The following is a 23,102-nucleotide window of genomic DNA, read 5'->3' on the forward strand; positions in this document are numbered from 1 at the left end:
CTGCTGTGTCTCTCCGGTCTTATCCCTTTCCACTCTCTTCCCTTGTTTCAACAAGAATGGAAGGGCTGGACCAGACATAGCCACAGCCTGTAATCCCAGAATTCTGGATTCAGCTGAGAGTCAAGTGGTGGAGGAGAAATAAGGTATCTGTTATGGCCACCAGTGGCGGCAAGCCGCAACCGGGGCCAGCCACTCACCGGCGCGGCAGACCGCCCCGCTCGCGGTGACCGCACTCGGCATCGGCGGGTTTGTCCCGCAGCGGTTTCTGCTGCTCAACCAACATGGCCGCAGCGTCGGCCGTCCTCCTGCTCGTGTCTGGCTCCGCCCCCCGCTGGATCTCCCTAGAGCCGCGTGCGCGGCAGAAGCTAATCTTTTAAAGGAGCCACTACAGGAAATGGGATTGGCTCTTTCCTGCGAGCTCCATCTGTGAGGGAGTATTTAAGGCAAGGCCTGTACCTCAGACCTTGCCTTGGCTTCTTGGCTCCTGTGGTTTGTTTGTTCTTGTGTTCCGTTCCTGATCCGCTGATTGCCCTTCCGTGCTCGATTCCTGGACCCGCTGCTGACTTCGTTTTGTTCCTGAACCCTGGACTGGCTGCGGAGTATCCTTTGGTTTCTGATCCCTGGACTGGCTGTGGAGTATCCTTTGGTTTCTGATCCCTGGACTGGCTGCGGAGTATCGTTTTGGTTCTTGATCCCTGGACTGGCTGTGGAGTATCCTTTGGTTCCTGACTCCTGGACTGGCTACGGATTACCCTTTGGTTCTTCACCCCTGGACTTTTCCTGACTACCTGTGTGCGTGAGTCAGAGCAGTTACGACCTGCTGGAAGTGCCAGCTATCTGGACCACACGACCGGCAGGAGGCGCCTGCATCCAGATTTTCCTCTGCAAACCGCACAAGATCTTCCGAGTTAGCCTCGCCTTCCGACGTTAGTGTCTTGAAGTACTACGTCGGACCAAGGGTCCACCGCCCGAGTCATAACAGTATCCTAGAGCATAATGAGCTGTAAATTATTTATGGGATGGGGGAGAAAGTATATGCTGAAAGGGAGATAGTGGTGAAGAAAAGATGAATATTTGTGTTGCGCCCAGTCGCAGACGGCTGCGACCTTTGCTGCTCACCTCATTTTGCCCAGTAGCCTCAATTCTGGCCAAGATGGCCGTCTCTGCCTCTGCACACCGTCCTCCTTGGTGTTCCCGGGACGGCAAGGGCGATCTTGGTCGCCATCTTGAACCCGGAGTGACCTAGGGCACGCGCCCACGCCTGCCTCCTTCTTGTGTACATCATGGCGGGAACCTCAGGGGCGTCCCCGCCGCATGACATCACTGCCTACGTGTATTTAAACTAACCGGACTTTGCTACCTACAAGTTAGTAAGGATTCCATCTTGCTATTCCTTTCTCTGAGACGTTTTGCATCGCTGTACCAGCGTTCCTGGCTGAGTGACTCAGGTACCCGCTCCTCAGGGGCCTTGCTGCACTCAGGGCTATCCGCTCCTCGGACAGCCTCTCCTGCCTGTCTCACCTTCTTCAGCTAGTGAGTTCTCCTGCATCGGATCTCCGCTGCTGCTACTACGAATTCTCTACTGCATTGTGAATACAAGACCTACTCTTCGTTACCTCATCTATCCTGCTGTGTGTGATCCTCGGGTTACCCCGCTCTGCGGACCACTACCAGATCCACGCTGTCTTGTGACAAATGCCAACACCTACCTCTGACGTACCCCGCATTGCAGACCATTACCAGAGTTACAACACACAAGCTATATCTGAAGCAAGTACTTTCCGGGTTACCTCACTCTGCGGACCACTAGCGGATTTACGCTATCTTGTATCAGTTACTCATATCTGCCTCTGGCCTACCCCGCACGGCGGATCACTACCAGAGAATCCATCCCAAGATTTCTAATTCCAGGACTGAGTTTACAACCCGCTCCTCGGGTTTCCCTTTGCGGTATAATAAACATTCTCTGACTCCTGTGTCCATCCTGTCCGCCTGTCATGGAAAGTACCCACAGGGCTCCTCCCTGTGGGTGGAGTCAGCTCTCTTCATGACCCAAGGGCCCACAAACCAAGTTAAAACATAACAATTTGTGGTGCAAGAGGTATGCTGGTTGAAAGGGGATGAATGTTGTAGAAATAAGGAGGGGGTAAATACTTAGGGAGGTGAGAGGGGGGTTAATGTTAGGTAGGTGAGGAGAGTGTGGCCCAAAAGTGTGGTGAATATTGAGAGGTAAGGAGGCTATTGAATGTTGGTGAGGGGGTATCATGAAGAGGGATAAATGCTGGGGGGAGCACAAGACGGGCAGTGAATAAGGTTTCCTCCACCATCTCCCTGCAAACCTGGGTTGTCAGATGAGTTAAGACAATGCAAGGGTATGGAGTCCATGAAAACCATGTGATAGGAGGGGATATATGTGGGGAAGTGCAGGGACACAATACCGGAAAATGGGTTACAAAAGAGCTGGTGATAATAGAGTGTCAAAGGGAGAGTGAAATAAAGCCAGAGAAGGAGTTGGGAGTGGGATGGGTGTGAGGAAGGTGTGAGGAAGATGTGAGGATGAAGGAGATTTGTGAAATAAAGCCAGACGGGGAGGGAGGGTGATAAAACCAGAGGTGGCAAAGTATGGGATGGTGACAGAAAGCTAGAGATGGTAGGGAGAGTGGGAACAAGAGCCTGATGGGCATGATTGGGGTTGGGGGGTGCCTGATGGGAGTGAGGGGGCAGTGAGAGAGGATCATAGGTAGTGATTGGGAGGAGAAAATGTTTTAGAGAGAGGAGTGATGGAAAGTGGTGTGTGAGAGCAATAAAGGGTGATTGGGTAGTAGGTATGATAAACAGCCAGAAGATATTAGAAAGGGGACGAGAGTATGCAAAAGGATGACGGGGGGCAAGACTGGATCAGAGAGAGGGTGATGGAAAGAATCATTAGAGGGGATAATTGAGAGGTAAGGGAGTCAAACTAGCGGTTATGGGAGAATGTGAGAGAAGGAGAGTGAAATGAAATGGTTGAGAGGAAATGAAAAAAAAATAGTGTAGGAATAATGGCTAGCAGAGGCCGGTCTAAATGGCAAGGTCCTTCCCTGGTTTAACTCTTTTCTGACTGACAGGCAACAATTTGGACAATTCACTGACAACTAATCAGCTCCTTGGACCTTGTCCTCTAGGATCCCACAGGGCTCTATACTATCACCAATACTTTTCAACATCTACCGTGGACCTCTAGCACTGCTGATCCTAACCTTTGATATAAAATTCTACATCTGTATGACTGATGTCCAGCTCGTACTATCAATGGACCCAGATCCATCAACAATTACAAAAAAGCTAAGCATATGTCTCATAGCCACTTAAGAGTGAACTAAAAACAAACTGCATCTGAATCCCAACAAAATGGAGATTATCTGGATATAAAAAACACAGTAAAGTCCCTGATTTGAAAATCCCATTCAGAACCTATGAGTTCCCCCTAAAAACAAGTCAAAAGCTTCAAAGTCCTGCTGGACACAGAAATAACCATGTTCCTGCAAATTTAGGGAATGTTAAAGAGTTGCCTATTTCAATTACATAAATTGTGGAGACTCTGTCCTCTCATCAAGAACATAAGAACATAAGAATATGCCATACTGGGTCAGACCAAGGGTCCATCAAGCCCAGCATCCTGTTTCCAACAGTGGCCAATCCAGGCCATAAAAACCTGGCAAGTACCCAAAAACTAAGTCTATTCCATGTTACCGTTGCTAGTAATAGCGGTGGTTATTATCTGAGTCAACTTAATTAATAGCAGGTAATGGACTTCTCCTCCAAGAACTTATCCAATCCTTTTTTAAACACAGCTATACTAAAACAGCTATACTAACACAGCTATACTAATTGCACTAACCACATCTTCTGGCAACAAATTCCAGAGTTTAATTGTGCGAAGATGAACCTAGTCACGTTAGTCCATGCCACAATAATACATGGTTAGACTATTGTAATACACTGTACATGGGACTAATAGATAAAGCACTTCACAAACTCCAGCTAATACAAAATTCTGCTGCTTAGTTAATAGGGGGTGCAAGTCACATGACCATATCACACTTTTCCTAAAAAAGTGCACTGCCTATTAGTCTCCTACAGAAACACATTCAAAACTCTGGTACTGATTTTCCTTTCAGCCACTTCAAAGAAGATAACATTCAGATTCATCAAAATGCATTTGTAATGCATGGATAACACCTGCAATTAGCAAAAGGGGCATGTTTAGTGAAATTTTAGAATTACCACACAATAACATACCACTTTGCATCAGTAGTATCATGTGGGGCAGTAAACTTATAACACCCCACAATAATTCCTATTTTCACATCTTGTGCTGAGAGAGAGAGAGAGAGAGGGAGACTGACTATCTACAAGGCCTTCATAGTAGTGAAGTATTTATCTCTCTATAGGAGGGCCATCTAATAGCGCGAGATAAGGTGTTGGTGGTGGTTTAGGGTTTAGAGGCCAGTTTCTCATGTAGACTGAGACGTACGATTAGCACAGTACACTTTGGTGAAGATTTGACATCATTTGGAGTAAGGAAAGTTCACAAGGATGACATTTTGTTGCATACGTGGACCCTTGGCCCGAGGTGGTATTAGCGCTACCTGTGATGGAGACACCCCGCAGGTCCCCACCGTTGGGAGGCGAGGCCAGATGGGAAGTAGAGGCCTGCAGGAGCTTTGCCACTACCGGCCCTCGTTCCCCGCAGGTTGAGCTCTTGGGTACTGGGGCCGGCTGGTCTTGGGTGGGCCTCTGCACAGACGATCCCATAAGGCATGGCCAGCCGAGGCAGATGGTCACAAGGGTCCAAAGGACTGAAGCAGGTGGACAAAGATGTGGTCAAGACCGGTCCAGAGGTCAGAGGCAAGTGGCAGAAGACGTGGTCAAGAAGCAAGCCGGATCAAGAGCCAAGGTCCATCCAAGGGAAGAGGAAACCAGAACAAGAACAGGAACACAGGATCAGACAAACGAGCATGCTGGAGAAGACAACAAGGAGCCCTGTTGCCAAGCCACCTGCTGGGAGCCCGGTGCAGCCTTACATAGGTTGGAGGTGGATATGTCATCGGGAAGGGCCGGCAGCAAATTCCCGCCACCGGCCCTTTAAGACCTGAGAGGAAGTGCACACACACATAGGAGGAGCGCAGGGGAGCGGCAGTTGGCAGTGTCCCAGCCGCCGGAGAGGAAGGAGAGACTCCAGCAGCCCCAGGGAGGGATGACTGACATCGACAGTGGCTCCCTGAGGCTGCCAGGGAGCCTGAGCCCTCTGCCGTGGCTGTAGAGCAGCCACAGGTGAGCGACACCAACCACGGAGCCCTGCGGTCGGCGAGTGTAACAGTACCTCCCCTTCTAGGCCCCCCTCCAGGGGGTTTTGGCCTCCCAGGGTGGGAGGCATGAAACTGCTTAATCAGGTCCTCATCTATTATGTTGGAGGCGGGTTCCCAAGTATTTACTTCTGGGCCAAATCCTTCCCAGGTGAACAGGTACTCCCACTTTCGACCTCGTTTCCTTAAGTCCAGGATATCATGCACCTGATAGGTGGTGTCGGTTTCAGAGGGGATTGGTTGCAGTTCGGGTAACCTCCTAGAAGGCCAGGACAGTACCAGGGGCTTTAGGAGCATGGTGTGGAAGGAGTTGTGAATCCTTAAGGATGGAGGCAGGCGGCGCTGATAGGTTACGGGACCCAGTTGACAGAACACCTGGAAGGGACCAATGTATTGTGGCGCCAATCGCATGGACAGGAGCTTGAGGCGAATGTAGCACGTGCTGAGCCAGACCCTCTCACCGGGTTTGAATCACGGGGCCAGTATATGGTGAGTGTCAGCGACCCTCTTGGCTCTAAGTTCTGCTCCATGCAGCAACTGCTGCATCTGGTTCCAAAGGAGGTGTAACTCTTGTGCCGTCAACTGAGCCACAGGCGAGGGGACGGTCAGAGTTAGAGGCAGGGGAGGAAGCGGCTGCCTTCCACAGACAATCTGGAAGGGCGAGGATCTAGTGGCGGAGAAAGGATGAGAGTTGAGGGTGAACTCCGCCCAGGGGAGTAGTGCTGCCCAGTCATTTTGATGTGCATTGACATAGGAGCGGAGAAATTGCTTCAATGTGCGGATCGTCCTTTCCACTTGTCCATTCACTTGTGGATGGTAGGTGATCATGAAGTCCAACGTGATAAATTTTTTACAAAGGGCTCTCCAGTACTTGGCTGTGAATTGGGTTCCGCGATCGGATAGGATATGCTTGGGGAGTCTGTGGAGACGGAAGACATGTTGGACAAAGAGTTGAGCCAGTGGAAGAGCTGAAAGGAGACCGGGCAGTGTGATGAAATGCAACATCTTGGAGAAGCGATCAACTATCACCCAGATGGTCATATTGCCATCAGAGAATGGGAGGTCCATGACGAAGTCTGTTGAGATGTGCATCCAAGGCTCCTTAGGGGCCGGCAATGGCTGTAAGAGCCCCCAAGGTTGACCCACCAGGGGTTTTTGCTGGGCGCAGATGGGACAAGAGTCCACGTAGGCCCAGACGTCTTTTCTCATACTGGACCACCAATAGAATCGTTGGAGGGAGGCGAGAGTTCGAGCTCATCCAGGGTGGCCAGCAATGCAGGAATCGTGAACCCAGAATGGCATCTTGTCACGGAGTGTCTGTGGTACGACTGTTTTCCCAGGTGGGACAGTCACGGTGGTGGAGAACAATACTCATGCAGGGCCTATAATATGCCGAGGTAGTTCGATGGTATCTTCAGGAATAAAGGATCAGGAGAAAGCGTCTGCTCAGAGGTTCTTGGCTGCGGGTCAATAATGGAGCTCAAAGTCGAAGCGGGCAAAGAAGAGGGCCCATCGGGCTTGACGTGGCTTCAGACGCTGGGCCTGGTGTAAATATTCCAAGTTTTATGATCCGTGTAGACGGTGATCTGGTATTGGGCCCCCTCCAACCACAGATGCCATTCCTCGAAGGTGAGTTTGTTAGCCAAGAGTTCTTTGTTTCCAATCCCATAATTCTGCTTCACTGAGGACAACTGCTTAGAGAAGAAGGAGCATGGGTGGAGAGTGTCTGTGGAGGAGTGCTGGGTTAAGATGGCCCCTACCCCTTGGAGGAGGCATTGACCTTCACGATGAAAGGGCATTGTGGGTCAGGGTGTTGGAGACATGGCTCCTGAAGGAAGGCAGCCTTTAAGTTCTGAAAAGCTGCTTCAACTTCGGGAGGCCACCACTTAGGAATCGCCCCTTTTCATGTCAGGGCCGTGAGTGGGGCCACCAGCTTTGCATAGTTGTAAATGAAGGTGCGATAATAATTAGCAAAGCCGAGGAATCCTTTTTTTTTTTTTTTTTCTATTTATTCATTTTACAAAAAATTCCAATCGTTCACTTGAAATAGAAATGCATTTTTACAATAGGATTACAATATTCAAAATTAAACATCCTTCATTCAACTAAGATAATCTCTTTATAAAGAAAACATCAATATATGAAAATATATCAAATCATGCACTAGCCCACTATATGAATCCAAGTGTTCACATTCACAAGTATTCAATTGTTCAAGCAATATACTGGCAATGTTCCGCAATGAGGTAATCAGAATGTGGACCCTTGGTCCAGAGGGTACTCACCGAGGCCGCAGCCCGATGGGTTCTTCTCTGGAAGGGGGAGTATCGGAGTCCCAGCAGCTCGAGTCCAAGTCCTACCAGAGGTCAGGATAGGTAGCAGGCAGACGTAAGTCCAGATCCAAACAATGGTCAAGGCAGGCAAAGCAGGTCCAAGTCCGATCAAAGGTCAAGGCAGGCGGCAGGCAAAGCAGGTCCAGGTCCGAGCAAGGGTCAAGGCAGGCAAGGCAGGTCCAGGTCCGAGCAAGGGTCAAGGCAGGTGGCAGGCAAAGCAGGTCCAGGTCCGAGCACGGGTCAAGGCAGGCGGCAGGCAAAGCAGGTCCAGGTCCGAGCAAGGGTCAATGCAGGCAGCAGGCAAAACAGGTCCAGGTCCGAGCAAGGGTCAAGGCAGGCGGCAGGCAAAGCAGGTCCAGATCCGAGCAAGGGTCAAGGCAGGCAGCAGGCAAAGCAGGTCCAAATCCGATCAAAGGTCAAGGCAGGCAACACAGAGAAGCACCAGAAGCAACCACTCTGGAACCCTATTGCTAAGGCAAATGCAGAGGACCAGGGAGAGGTTTAAATCTCCCTGGTTGATGACATCATCTTCCGGGGCCGGCCTACCCCTCACGTCCCGGCCCCTTTAAGAGGCGGGGTTTTTGATGATCTCCCCAACACTGCCGTCTTGACGCCGGGGGAACCATGTTGTAGACCGCGGCTGTCTGCCGCGCCGGAGGACGCGCCCGCGCCACCACATGGAAAGAGGTAGGGAGTCCTGGCCGCGGGTCTTTCCCCGGCTAGGGGTGTAACAGGCAATATTACAACAAATACAAAAAGGTCTGAAATTAACAGCCTATGGAGTTACTGGGCTATCAGCTAGGGATGGAGTAGTCAATAGGGATGTGAATCGTGTCCTCGATCGTCTTAACGATCGATTTCGGCTGGGAGGGGGAGGGAATCGTATTGTTGCCGTTTGGGGGGGTAAAATATCGTGAAAAATCGTGAAAAATCGTGAAAAATCTAAAAATCTAAAAATCGCAAAACCGGCACATTAAAACCCCCTAAAACCCACCCCCGACCCTTTAAATTAAATCCCCCACCCTCCCGAACCCCCCCCAAATGAGTTAAATAACCTGCGGGTCCAGCGGCGGTCCGGAACGGCAGCGGTCCGGAACGGGCTCCTGCTCCTGAATCTTGTTGTCTTCAGCCGGCGCCATTTTCCAAAATGGCGCCGAAAAATGGCGGCGGCCATAGACGAACACGATTGGACGGCAGGAGGTCCTTCCGGACCCCCGCTGGACTTTTGGCAAGTCTCGTGGGGGTCAGGAGGCCCCCCACAAGCTGGCCAAAAGTTCCTGGAGGTCCAGCGGGGGTCAGGGAGCGATTTCCCGCCGCGAATCGTTTTCGTACGGAAAATGGCGCCGGCAGGAGATCGACTGCAGGAGGTCGTTCAGCGAGGGTTCTGGCGCCTCGCTGAACAACCTCCTGCAGTCGATCTCCTGCCGGCGCCATTTTCCATACGAAAACGATTCGCGGCGGGAAATCGCTCCCTGACCCCCGCTGGACCTCCAGGAACTTTTGGCCAGCTTGTGGGGGGCATCCTGACCCCCACGAGACTTGCCAAAAGTCCAGCGGGGGTCCGGAAGGACCTCCTGCCGTCCAATCGTGTTCGTCTATGGCCGCCGCCATTTTTCGGCGCCATTTTGGAAAATGGCGCCGGCTGAAGACAACAAGATTCAGGAGCAGGAGCCCGTTCCGGACCGCCGCTGGACCCGCAGGTTATTTAACTCATTTGGGGGGGGGTTCGGGAGGGTGGGGGATTTAATTTAAAGGGTCGGGGGTGGGTTTTAGGGGGTTTTAGTGTGCCGGCTCACGATTCTAACGATTTATAACGATAAATCGTTAGAATCTCTATTGTATTGTGTTCCATAACGGTTTAAGACGATATTAAAATTATCGGACGATAATTTTAATCGTCCTAAAACGATTCACATCCCTAGTAGTCAATGTTTTTCTTTTATTAGATAAAAAGAAAATTAACTGGGACAGCTGGTAAAACAAAAAAGAAAGACCTTGATATTTTATTAGGCATTTACATGGGTATTTCAATATAAACATTGATCTCAACTCCATAACCTTTGGTTTCAACAAAAGAAACTGCTGCCATCTTTTCTGTGTTTGTTTACTTAAATCAGGAAAAATTTGTATTCTATGGTTCAGAAACAGATCATTCCTATGCAGGAAATAACGCTTAAAACCTCACTCTTGGTCTGCTTCTAAAATTAATGTAACCAATAGAGTTGAAGTTGTCGCTATATTTCCATCAGATTGCTCAAGTACTGCAGATATATCCAATTTAGATTCTCTAGGAATCAGTACTTGAAAATTATTGATGCTGGGTTGTGCCTTCTTCATAGATGAAATATAGTAGACTTTTGCTATTATCGGCAATGTTTCTAACATATATCTCCTCCATAGGTCTTTCGGTGCAGTAAAAAGAAACTTTGGGAAATTTATACATCTCAAGATTTTTGCTCTTAATTGGTTATCCAGTTTTCAACTCTGGAATGCAAAATTTGTTTTTCTTTTATTAACTTCTGTTGCATATTTACTGCACTCTGTATTTTAACCTCCATAGATTGTGTTTGCCGTTTATTTTCCACAATACCTAATTCAACTTCTTCCATACGATTTCCCAACTGATTTACTACTTTAGTAATGTTAGTCATTTGAGTGTTCATGTTTATATTTAAGATGTTAATCGCATCCCATATCGTCTCAAGTGAGAAAGTATGAGGCCTTACCAGCTTATGAGAAATGTCAGGTAATTGTTCATAAAGTTCCCTCTTTAGCTGATGCCTTTCTTCTCCTGCTGCCATTCTTCCTGAGACCCGGTCCGATAGAGTCTGTGATGAGGCTTCTTCCCCCACCACTACTGGCTCTGGGGAGGATTCCCACGGTGCACCCACATCAAAGCCAGATCCGGGATCTTCTTCCCCCCGGATCTCGGCCAGCAAACCCTCTACCAGAGTGCCTGTTCCCCAACAGATGTGAGCGTCCATGAAGCCCACAACGGGGAGGGGTGAGGGAGGCTCTGAAGCCATGCACTTCCTTGCCCTTCTCTTTTGGGCAGAATGCGGCATCCACAAGTAATTTGCTGTTAGAGGAAAGAGAGATGCTCACAGCGTCTTGCCATTTGCCATCTTGGATCCAAGCCGAGGAATCTTTGCAAGGCCCGCAGGCCAGTCAGTTGTGGCCAATTTTGAATGCTTTTGAGCTTTTCTGGGTCCATTTGGAACCCTCGCCTGGAAACTATGTAACCCAGGAATGGCAAATTCTCCTTCTCGAAGGAGCATTTCTCTAGTTTAGTGAATAACTAGTTGTCCCGGAGGCATTGCAGGACACAAGAGATATCTCAGCGGTGGGTCTTGAAGTCTTTGGAAAACACCAGAATGTCGTTGAGGTATATGACCACACATTCGTATAGTATATCACAGAATATTTTGTTCATCATCATATTTTGGAAGACAGCCGGCGCATTGCAGAGTCCAAAAGTCATTACCAAGTTCTCGTAATGGCCGTCTCTGGTGTTGAAGGCTGTCTTCCACTCGTCGCCTTCCCGGATACGGATCAGGTTGTAAGCTCCCCAAAGGTCTAGCTTGGAGAACACTCTGGCCTCTTGTTAGCGGTCAAAAAGTTCCACAATGAGCGGCAGGGGATAGCGGTCCTTGTGCGTGATGGCATTCAATCCTCGGTAGTCGATGCATGGGTGAAGCGTCCCATCCTTCTTCACCACAAAGAAGAATCCTGCCCCCCGCGGAGGAGGTGGATCACAGTATGAAGCCTTTGGCCAGGTTTTCTCATATATACTCCGACATTGCCTGGGTCTCGGTAAGAGATAGAGGGTAGACCCTGCCTCAGGGAGGCTCAGCGTTGGGCAGGAGGTTGAAGGCACAATCATACTGGTGGTGAGGTGGCAGTGTGTCCGCTCCCTTTTTCAAGAAGATGTCTGCGAAGGACGCATATTAGGGCAGAAGACCAATAGAGGGGAGTGAGGTCGCGAGGGAGTGCTGGACAGTGACCTTCTCCAGACAGGAGGTGCAGCAGGATGGGCCCCACTGGGTCAGCTGCAGGGAAGCCCAATCAAACTGGGGGAAGTGCTGCTGGAGCCAAGGTAAGCCAAGGACCACGGGGTGAATGGCCTTGTTGATGACGTGGAACACTAAATGTTCCACATGGAGGGAGCCTGTGCAGAGCTTAACAGGAACGGTGGTGTGAGTAACCCTGCCTGGTAGGGATTCGCCAAGGATGGATGAGAGCACGAGCGATACCGAGGAGAGACGGATAGGAATCTGGAGGTGTTCCACCAGCTGCTTCAGGATGAAGTTGCCTCCTGCTCCGGAGTCCACTAGTGCTAAGGTGTGGAAGTCGTGGTTACCCACTGAGAGTGTTACAGGAAGGGTTAGCGGAGGAGCTGGTGAGGCCCCGTCGAGACCTAGGCCCGAGAGTTTACCGGACAGTGGGCTATTACATGCCCTGTCTCTCCAAAATAAAGGCAGAGGCTGGACAGTTGGCGTTGGAGGCATTCTTCTGGGGTTAGCCTGCCGCTGCCCAGTTGCATGGGTTCCTCTCCTGTGACCCCAGTCGGAGTGGGGCTCTGCTTCGGAGAGGGAGAATGCCGGGAGCGATGGGAAGCAGGTGGATGCTTCTTTGATAGTTGCAATTCACGGGTCCTCTCTTGAAGTCGGCGGTGTATGTGGCTGGCTAGGTCTATGAGGACATCTAGGGAGGTTGGTAATTCATGGGCCGCCAGCTCATCCTTTATCCGGGCAGCCAATCCATCTAGGAAGATGGAATGCAAGCAGTCCTTGCCCCAGTGGAGTTCCGAGGCCAGGGTCTGGAACTAGATAATGTAATCCATTAAGGAAGGGGAGCCCTGACGTAGGTGGAGGAGAGAAGACTATTTGGAAGAGGGCCAAGAAACCTTACAGGTCCCACAGAACTGGATCTGAGCACTCCCACAAGGGAGAGGCCCAGGCCAAGGCCTTGCCATCCAGGAGCGAGAGGATGTAGGTGGTCTTTGTTGTATCGTCGGGGAAGAGCGTGGACTGGAGGCAGAAATGCATATTGCATTGATTCAGGAAGCCCCGACAGAGCTGAGGGTCCCCGGAAAAGCATGGAGGAGCAGGAAGCGGTATGAAGGGGCGTGCATTTGGTATGGAGGCCATGTAGCCTGGAGCAGGGGGGACCGAAGGACCTGCCAAGACAGCGGAATCCAGACAGGCACCAAGACGTTCCACTGACATTGCAAGGGTTTCTAAAACCTTCTATTGCTCGAGGATCTTCTGAGCCAGGCCCGGAATGGCCAGCAAGGCGGATGCCTCCACCGGGTCCATGGGCTTGGCAAACTGTTGCATACGTGGACCCTTGGCCCAAGGTGGTGTTGACGCTACCTGTGAGGGAGAACCCCCGCAGGTCCCCACCGTCAGGAGGCGAGGCCGGATGGGAAGCAGAGGCCAGCAAGAGCTTCGCCACTACCAGCCCTCGTTCCCCACAGGTTAAGCCCTTGGGTACCGGGGCTGGCTGATCTTAGGGGGCCTCTGCGCAGACGATCCCGTAGGGCACGGCCAGCCGAGGCGGACGATCATGAGGGACTGAAAGTCCAAAGCAGGTGGATGAAGACATGGTCAGGACCAGTCCAGAAGTCAGAGGCAGGTTATAGTAGACTTGGTCAGATCCGGTCCAGAGGTCAGAGGCAGGCGGCAGAAGACGTGTCAAGAAGCAAGCCAGGTCAAGGGCCAAGGTCCATCCGAGGGAAGAGGAGACTGGAACAGGAATGGGAACGCAAGATCAGGAACGCAGGATCAGGAACGCAGGATCAGCCAAACGAGCACACTGGAGAAGACAGCAAGGAGAACTGTTGCCGAACCCGGTGCAGCCTTAAATAGGCTGGAGGTGGATACGTCATCGGGAAGGGTCGGCAGCAATTTCCCACCACCTGCCCTTTAAGACCCGGGAGGAGGTGCGCACGCGCGAAGGAGGAGGAGCCTACGGGAGAGCAGCAGTCGGTGGCGTCCTGGCCGCCGGAGAGGAAGAAGTGACTCCAGCAGCCCCAGGGAGGGACGGCTGACGTCGGTAGTGGCTCCCCGAGGTTGCCAGTGAGCCCAGGCCTGCTACCACGGCTGTGGAGCAGCTGCAGGTGAGTGATGCTTATCGCGGAGCCCCGCGGTCGGTGAGTGTAACACATTTCTACTATGTTCTCACCCTAGCTTGATGGACTCTCAAAAAGGGTATCATCTAGCTAGGGCGAGACAACATAGTACACAATTTCATCTTTAAGAAACTTTCCTCACTCCAAATGATGTCAAATCTTCACTGAGGTGTACTGTGCTGTTCGTATGTCTCACTCTACATGAGAAACTGGCTCCTAAACCCTAAACCACCACCAACACTTCACTTTGAGCTTTTAGATGGCCCTCTTATAGAGATATAGCAAATGTTGCTTACCTGATGTAACAGGTGTTCTCACAGGACAGCAGGATGTTAGTCCTCACAAATGGGTGACATCGAGGATGGAGCCCACCACGGAAAACTTCTGTCAAAGTTTAATAGAACTTTGACTGGCCCCTACTGGGCATGCCCAGCAAGGCACTGACCCTGCAGCCAGCAGGGGTCTCCCTTCAGTCTGATTTTCAAAGCTACAGGCAGTGCCTAAAAAAGTAAAAACTAAAACGAACCCAACACCGCGGGGTGGCGGGCGGGTTTCGTGAGGACTAACATCCTGCTGTCCTGTGAGAACACCTGTTACATCAGGTAAGCAACATTTGCTTTCTCACAGGACAAGCAGGATGGTTGTCCTCACAAATGGGTGAGTACCGAGCTGAGGATGTCCTGGCTTGCACCAAATGCACCCAACGACGTGCAACTGGCACAACAACTGGGGTGGAATTTGGGAAAGGGCATCCGCACCCTACTGGGAAGGTGGAAGGGTGTTGGTACATCATGTTGGAAAAAGGTTACGCAAGACAGATTGGCCGAAGATGGAGTCCTGTCTTCCAGCTTTGTCCAAACAATAGTGGGCTGCAAAGGTATGGAGAGAACTCCAGGTTGCAGCCCTGCAGATGTCAGGAAGCGGCACCGATCGAAGGTGTGCTACTGAAGTCGCCATGGCCCTCACAGAGTGTGCTTTTACACGGTCTTGAAAAGGAATGCCAGCTTGCTGATAGCAAAAAGAAATGCAGTCCGCCAACCAGGAGGAAAGAGCCTGCTTACCCACAGGTTGTCCCAACTTGTTAGAATGGAAGGAGACAAACAATTGAGTGCTCTTCCTGTGAGCAACTGTACGGTCTAGATAAAACGCTAGAGCTCGTTTACAGTCTAGGGTATGCAGAGTCTGTTCCCCAGAGTTGGAATGGGGCCTGGGAAAAAAGATAGGTAGTATGATGGATTGATTGATATGAAACTCCGAAACTACCTTAGGTAAAAATTTAGGGTGAGTGCGGAGCACCGCCCTGTCTTGCAGGAGTTTAGTGTAAGGCGGATAGGTGACTAAGGCCTGTAACTCACTAACCCTGCGAGCTGAAGTGATAGCCAATAGGAATAATACTTTCCATGTGAGATACTTCAATTCACAGGAGTGCAGAGGTTCGAAAGGTGGTTTCATTAGACGACCAAGAACCAGATTAAGGTCCCAAGATGGGGCCGGAGGACGTAAGGGTGGCTTCAGATGGAGCAAGCCTTTAAGAAAGCGTGTCACCAGGGGTTGTACTGAAATAGGGACACCTGCTATACCTTTATGGAAGGCGGCTACCGCACTGACATGCATCCTAATGGAAGAGGTCTTTAGACCGGATTCTGATAGGTGCCATAAATAGTCCAAGAACTTAGAGATTGGACAGGAAAGGGGATCAAGGGACTGAGAAGTGCACCATGATGTGTACCTTTTCCATTTATATGAATAGGATCTTCTGGTGGAGGGCTTTCGTGAAGCTATCAGGACACGAGAAACCGAATCCGAAAGGTTAAAAGGCTGAAGGACTAACCTTTCAACATCCATGCCGTCAGGGACAAGGCTTGGAGGTTGGGATGGAGGAGGCATCCGTTGTTTTGAGTGAGCAGATGCGGATCCGTTCCCAGAGGGAGATGTCTGCGGATGGAGAGATCCTGGAGTATGGGAAACCACACTTGGCGTGGCCAGTGGGGAGCTATCAGGATCATGGTTCCCCTGTCCTGGCGTAGCTTCACGAGAGTCCTTGACAGAAGAGGAAGTGGAGGGAATGCATAAAGCAGACCTGTCGTCCACTTGAGGGAGAAGGCATCCCTCGGCTGAGAGTGTTGCTTCCGAATGAGAGAGCAATAATTGTCCACTTTGTGGTTCTGAGGGGACGCAAAGAGGTCTATGCGGGGAAAACCCCACTTGTGAAACAGAGAGGTCACTACCAGAGGATCGAGTGACCACTCGTGTGGCTTGAAGACACGGCTCAGTTGGTCTGCCAATACATTGTCTACTCCCGGCAAGTAAGTGGCCTTGAGGTACATGGAATGGGAGAGGGCTTCTGCCCAAATCTGTGCAGCTTCCTGACACAGAAGGAAGGAGCCTGTGCCTCCCTGCTTGTTTATGTACCACATGGCCACTTGGTTGTCTGTCTGGATTAAGATTATCTGATCTGATAGATGATCTTTGAAAGTTCTGAGCGCTTAGCGAATTGCTCGAAGTTCCAAGAAATTTATCTGGTGTTCGGCTTCCTCTGGCGACCACAACCCTTGGGTTTGTAATTCGTCCACATGGGCCCCCCAACCGATGTGTGAAGCATCGGTGGTTAGGATTACCTGTGGATCTGGGAGGAGAAAGGGTAAGCCCTGAAGGAGATTGACTTGAGTCGTCCACCAGGTTAAAGACAGGCGTAGCGCTTGTGTAACTGTGACGATGTAGGACAGAGGCTGGAAAGCTTGAAGCCATTGGTGTCGCAGAGTCCATTGCGTTACTCTCATGGCTAGTCGGGTCAAGGGAGTAACTTGAACCGAGGATGCCATGTGTCCTAGGAGGATGAGGAATTGGCGAGCTGTGGCAGTGTGTTGAGACTGGAGCTGGCAAGCTAGAGACATGAGAGTTTGGACTCGTTGAAGTGGAAGGTAGGCTTTTGCCTGTAAGGTGTCCAAGTCTGCTCCAATGAAGGATAAGGTCTGAGATGGGACCAAGCAAGATTTCTCGTAATTGACAAGAAACCCTAAGGAGAGGAGTGTGTGAATTGTTAACTTTAGGGAGGATTGCGCAATTTGAGGGGTGGAGGCCCTGATTAGCCAATCGTCCAGATAGGGGTAGACGTGGACACCTTCCTTCCTGAGAAATGCTGCTACTACTACGAGGCATTTGGTAAAGACTCGTGGAGCAGATGCCAGCCCGAAAGGTAGTACCCGGTATTGATAATGGTCGTGGCCTATCAGAAAACGCAGATACTTGCGATGAGATTGTGTTATCGCAATGTGGGTATAAGCGTCCTTGAGGTCGAGAGAGCACAGCCAATCCCCCTTTTGCAACAGAGGGAGCAAGGCGCCCAGGGTTACCATCTTGAACTTCTCTTTTTGCAGATACTTGTTGAGGGCCCGAAGGTCCAGAATTGGACGTAACCCCCCTGATTTCTTTGGTATTAGGAAGTATCTGGAATAGAATCCTTTCCCTTGTTGACAAGGAGGGACGGGTTCTATAGCATTTGATTGTAGAAGAAGGGATACTTCTTGATGTAATTGAGTCAAATGGCTGGTTAGACTCCATGCCTGAAGGGGCGGGGAGTCTGGCGGAAGTGTTATGAAGTTGAGGTGGTAACCCTGTGCGATAATTGCTAGCACCCACTGATCTGAGGTAATCTGTTTCCAACGGGGTAAGAAGTGGTACAGCCGACCTCCCACAGGGATGTGTGGAAGAGGGAGTTGGCATGTGCTCAATACAGGGAAGTCAAAGGCCCGCCGCAGGCCCAGGAGGTGGGGCTACAGTAGGTCTTTGCTTTCTCGGCTGACGAGGCTGAGGCCTGTTAGAGGACCGTGCAGGACGAGCCCTAGTTGACGGAGGGTAGTAGCGGCGTGGTCGAAAGAACGACTTCTTAGAGTCCTTCTTTTGCGGTTGCTTGGAGGTCACCTCAGGTGGGACAGATGAGAGTTGTTTCAACGTCTCATGGTGGTCTTTTAACTCCGCCACAATCTGTTGAATTTGCTCTCCAAACAAATTGTCGCCTAAGCAGGGCAAATCAGCAAGACGATCTTGGACCTCTGGGCGAAGGTTGGATGACTTTAACCAAGCCCAAAGTCTGGCTGAGATGGCTGTGGCTGAAACCTTCGTGGAAGCATCGAAAATGTCGTAGGCAGTCCTAATTTCGTGCTTCCCTGCCTCAAATCCCTTGTGAAGAAGGGCTTGAAGCTGCGCTTGGTATTGGTCCGGCAACGTGTCAGCATAGTCTTGCATCTGCTTAAGGATGGCTCTGTTGTATTGAGTCATGTAAAGTTGATATGAAGCTATGCGTGAAATCAACATAGCTCCATGATACACTTTCCGTCCCACACTATCTAGGAATTTGTTGTCCCTGGTAGGTGGGGTAGAAGAGTGCGGCTTAAGACGCTTGGCCTTCTTCTGCGCGGACTCAACCACAACAGAGCGATGATCCAGTTGAGGTTTTTGGAAGCCTGGTGCTGACTGGACAAGGTATGTGGAGTCAGCTTTCTTGTTAACTGGTGACACCGATGAAGGAGATTCCCAGTTTTTCTTGAGCAGATCCAAAAACACCTGGTGTATAGGGATGGAAGCGATGATTTTTGGAGCATCCAGAAATTGAAGTAGTTCCATCATCTGGTGTCTGTCATCAGCTTCAGATTGTAGTTGAAAAGGTACAACTTCTGACATCTCTTTCACAAAATTAATGAAAGATAGATCCTCAGGAGGAGATCTTTTTCTACTCTCTGTAGGAGATGGTGGCGAAGGCAAATCTGTGTCAGAAGAGGTATCATCATCATCACCCCAGGTATCGTAGGGATCATGTGGGGCTTGTAGCCCTGATGGACCTGGCTGAGGCTCTGAAGGCATCGATGGAAACCGAGGTGGAATCGGTGCGGTAGGTGGAACCAGAAATGGCATCGATGGCTTCGGTGCTGCCGATGGAATCGGTGCCTGGCGCGGAATCGATGGAGCTGAAGGATAAATCGGTGGAGATATACCAGAAGGTACCGATGGAACTACCCCAGAAGGGGGAATTCGAAACGGTGTTTCTCCTGCCGATGAGAAACCAGTCGGAGACGGTGGTGTTGTCGATGGCACTGGAATCACCGATGGAAGGGCCGTCATGAGTGCCTCCATGCGGCTCAGTAGCGGTGCTAGCGCTTGTATCAACGGCTCGGTGGCCGGTTCTCTCCTCGGTGGCGAAGCCGGTGCCGGCGTCGGTGCCGGGGGCGGCACTGGAACCGGTGCCAGAGACGGTACCGATGGAGGTTGTAATTTCTTCATCGCTTTCTCGATGGCCTCCTGGACCAGCCGGTCCAGTTCTGCCCGGAGACCAGGGGTAACCATACCCGGCTCGACGGGAGAGGGAGGCTGAGGCAGGGCCGGAGGGACCACCGTAACCGGTGGGATCACGGCCCCCACACCCCGAGAGGGTGAGGGTTTCCTCGATGCTGGCGAACGAGACATGGAGGGCGTCCGGTCTGTTCGCGGCTTCTTCGTCGGTGGCTCGGCTTGAGCAGAGGTCGATGGCTGTGGATCCTCGACAGGCCGAGACTTGTGCCGTCGATGGCGGTGCTTTTCCTTCCGATCCCCTCGCCCATCCGGGGAAGGGACGGGAGTCGACGGCCGAGAAGCGATCGATGGCGGACGGTCACCGGAGGGTTGACGATGATGGTACAACTTCGACGGTGCCGGTTCCGATGACGTCAATGCTATCGATGGCGTTGGGGTGGGTGCATGGAAGAGGAGCCCCATCTTCTCCATCCTGGCTTTGCGACCCTTGGGTGTCATTAAGGCACATTTGGTGCAAGTCAGGACATCATGCTCACTACCCAATAGAGATGTGAATCGTGTCCTCGATCGTCTTAACGATCGATTTCGGCTGGGAGGGGGAGGGAATCGTATTGTTGCCATTTGGGGGGGTAAAATATCGTGAAAAATCGTGAAAAATCGAAAAAACGTAAAATCGCAAAACCGGCACATTAAAACCCCCTAAAACCCACCCCCGACCCTTTAAATTAAATCCCCCACCCTCCCGAACCCCCCCCCCCAAATGACTTAAATAACCTGCGGGTCCAGTGGCGGTCCGGAACGGCAGCGGTCCGGAACGGGCTCCTGCTACTGAATCTTGTTGTCTTCAGCCGGCGCCATTTTCCAAAATGGCGCCGAAAAATGGCGGCGGCCATAGACGAACACGATTGGACGGCAGGAGGTCCTTCCGGACCCCCGCTGGACTTTTGGCAAGTCTTGTGGGGGTCAGGAGGCCCCCCCCAAGCTGGCCAAAAGTTCCTGGAGGTCCAGCGGGGGTCAGGGAGCGATTTCCCGCCGCAAATCGTTTTCGTACGGAAAATGGCGCAGGAGGTCGTTCAGCGAGGGTTCCGGCGCCTCGCTGAACAACCTCCTGCAGTCGATCTCCTGCCGGCGCCATTTTCCGTACGAAAACGATTCGCGGCGGGAAATCGCTCCCTGACCCCCGCTGGACCTCCAGGAACTTTTGGCCAGCTTGGGGGGGGCCTCCTGACCCCCACAAGACTTGCCAAAAGTCCAGCGGGGGTCCGGAAGGACCTCCTGCCGTCCAATCGTGTTCGTCTATGGCCGCCGCCATTTTTCGGCGCCATTTTGGAAAATGGCGCCGGCTGAAGACAACAAGATTCAGTAGCAGGAGCCCGTTCCGGACCGCTGCCGTTCCGGACCGCCGCTGGACCCGCAGGTTATTTAAGTCATTTGGGGGGGGGTTCGGGAGGGTGGGGGATTTAATTTAAAGGGTCGGGAGTGGGTTTTAGGGGGTTTTAGTGTGCCGGCTCACGATTCTAACGATTTATAACGATAAATCGTTAGAATCTCTATTGTATTGTGTTCCATAACGGTTTAAGACGATATTAAAATTATCGGACGATAATTTTAATCGTCCTAAAACGATTCACATCCCTACTATCCAAACACATTACACAAACCCTGTGGGGGTCTGTGATGGACATAGTCCGGGTACAATCCGGACAACGACGGAACCCCGTTGCCATGGCTGGAAGCCAAAATTTAGGCTGGGGATCGGTAAGTGCCAACAGGCCTCGAGGGCCAAATTCGACGGCAGTCGATGGAAGAAGGCAAAAAACTTACCGGGTTCCGTAAGATGACTAAAAAATTTGTCGAAGGGAGACCCCTGAGGGGCAAATTTTCTTAGGAAATTAATTTCCAAATTCCTGTCAGGAATGTGGTTAGAGAGCTCCTTTCACCGCGTGGCAACTGCTGCGCGGAAAAAAGAAGACTGAAGGGAGACCCCTGCTGGCTGCAGCGTCAGTGCCTTGCTGGGCATGCCCAGTAGGGGCCAGTCAAAGTTCTATTAAACTTTGACAGACGTTTTCCGTGGTGGGCTCCATCCTCGATGTCACCCATTTGTGAGGACAACCATCCTGCTTGTCCTGTGAGAAAAATAGTTGCACACTGTGAGGGCCTCCCCAGAGGCTCTTTCTGTCTCTCCCCCCCCCCCCCCCCCCAAGCCTCACAATGGCCAAAATGCAATTCTAAAAATTTATTTTAAACTGTGTTATGGCCATTTTGTGTACATTGCACAGCTTAACGCCAGGAAAAAAAGGTGTAGTTATTTCCGGCGTTAAAACAGTGCGATAGCATGCATTATGCTAAAGCACGGTGTGATATTGCCCCTCATTTTCATAAATCCCACTCCTTCCAAACATTTGCATTCACACCATGTTCTAGCATTATTATTGCATTTGTTATGGCGTTAACACCATAACACATTTTGATGAATGACCCTGTGAGTTTCTAAGGGGGTCATTTATCAAAATGCGATAAGGCGTTTTCGCATGCATTAAGGGCTTATTGCATGCGAAAAACCCCGTTAACGCATGTGATAAGCCTTTACCGCATGCGAAAATGTGTTTAACACATGCGATCGCACCATATCATATGGTGCGATGCAAATTCAGAAAATAGGAGGAGTTAGGGGCGGAGAGTGGGCTGGGTTAGCCTGTCTGCGAAGAGCTATCGCACAGCTGTAACGCCGATTTTAACTACACCTCTTTGAATTGCATTAGCTGCTGTGACCGTGCGGTAAGGTTTCATCGCCATTTGCGATGTCTCCCGTAAGTCCTATTTCAGGTTGAATTAACGGGTCCAGAGCCTTGGAGAGAGAGAGAGAGAGAGAGAGAGAGAAATTGGTATCGCAATTTGTGCTAACTTAGCTCTTCGCACAGGTAATTAGCGCAAATTGTGATAAATGCTATATTAGTATAAAACACACCCCTTTTGCTATCGCATGCGGTACTTACTGCATTTTGATAAATCTACCCCTAAGGTAATGGAGAGTAATTTAACTTGCCCAAGTTCACAAGGAGCAGCAGTGAGATTTGAACCCTGGCTTCCCAGCCTGCTGATTTAAACACTAGGCTATTCCTAATGTTTAAATCAGCAGGCTGGGCAGATTTATGAACCACCCCCCCCCCCCCCCCCCCCCCCCCCCCCCCCCCCATGGATTAGCATTAAAATGAACTGCTGTAAACTGCATGGCACCATATACAAGTGCCTTGAATTTGCCTTGTGTTTTACTGAGATGTTGTTTACTTATTTCAAGTCTAGTACTTTCTGTCCATCTTCTTCAGACTTGAATTATTATACTGCTACCACCACTAGTTTCTGACCATATGTTGCCATTCTAACATGTTGTATGTACCCAGAGTTGGATGAATTTCTAAGTAAGAAAGTTGGATAATAAATCCAAATAAACAAACTATAAATATATTTTCATGAGAGATTTGCTGTTCTAAACCCCTGTGCATACAGCCCCTCCAGCTGAGTTAGAGGTATTGCCTGGCATCATATTTCTCGAACAGAAATGAGTAATCCCCAGCATGTCTGCCAAACAGTGTACACAACACTCACCTGGCCAGCATGCCACACCTCTTTAATGTCAGTACCACACACAGTTTCAAAAAACATATGGGCCTGTTCTAACTCCTCAATTCACAATATTAGCAGAGTGAAGCCACAAGTTTTGAAACTGCTCATGATACAAGTATTTTGGAGGGACTAGGTTGGAGGTCGGGATGTCTGGTTCTCTTCAAAGGACACACACACACACATCCTACAAAAGGTCCACTTAGCAGGAATAAATTGCTCCCTTCTTGTCACATTCTGCTAAGCTGGTGAACGCAGGCCCCCTTCAAACTGTGCTACCTTCTTTAGGTTACAGAACGGAGGAGAAAGTGCTGACCTATGACTACCTGGCATGCCAGAATGTTATAATTACACTTACAAGTATGTATAATTACAATTACA

The 23,102-nt window shown here is 50.6% G+C and overlaps 1 protein-coding gene across 2 annotated transcripts in view; it reads right to left on the bottom strand.

Annotated features, from left to right (window-relative positions):
* The window catches only part of RASGRF2 (Ras protein specific guanine nucleotide releasing factor 2), an 888,178-nt gene that overhangs the window by 473,482 nt on the left and 391,594 nt on the right, over positions 1-23,102 (bottom strand). The gene's annotated exons all lie outside the window — the stretch shown is intronic.

The sequence above is a fragment of the Rhinatrema bivittatum genome, chromosome 1 (assembly GCF_901001135.1).
Source record: "Rhinatrema bivittatum chromosome 1, aRhiBiv1.1, whole genome shotgun sequence".
Classification (NCBI taxonomy): Eukaryota; Metazoa; Chordata; class Amphibia; order Gymnophiona; family Rhinatrematidae; genus Rhinatrema; species Rhinatrema bivittatum.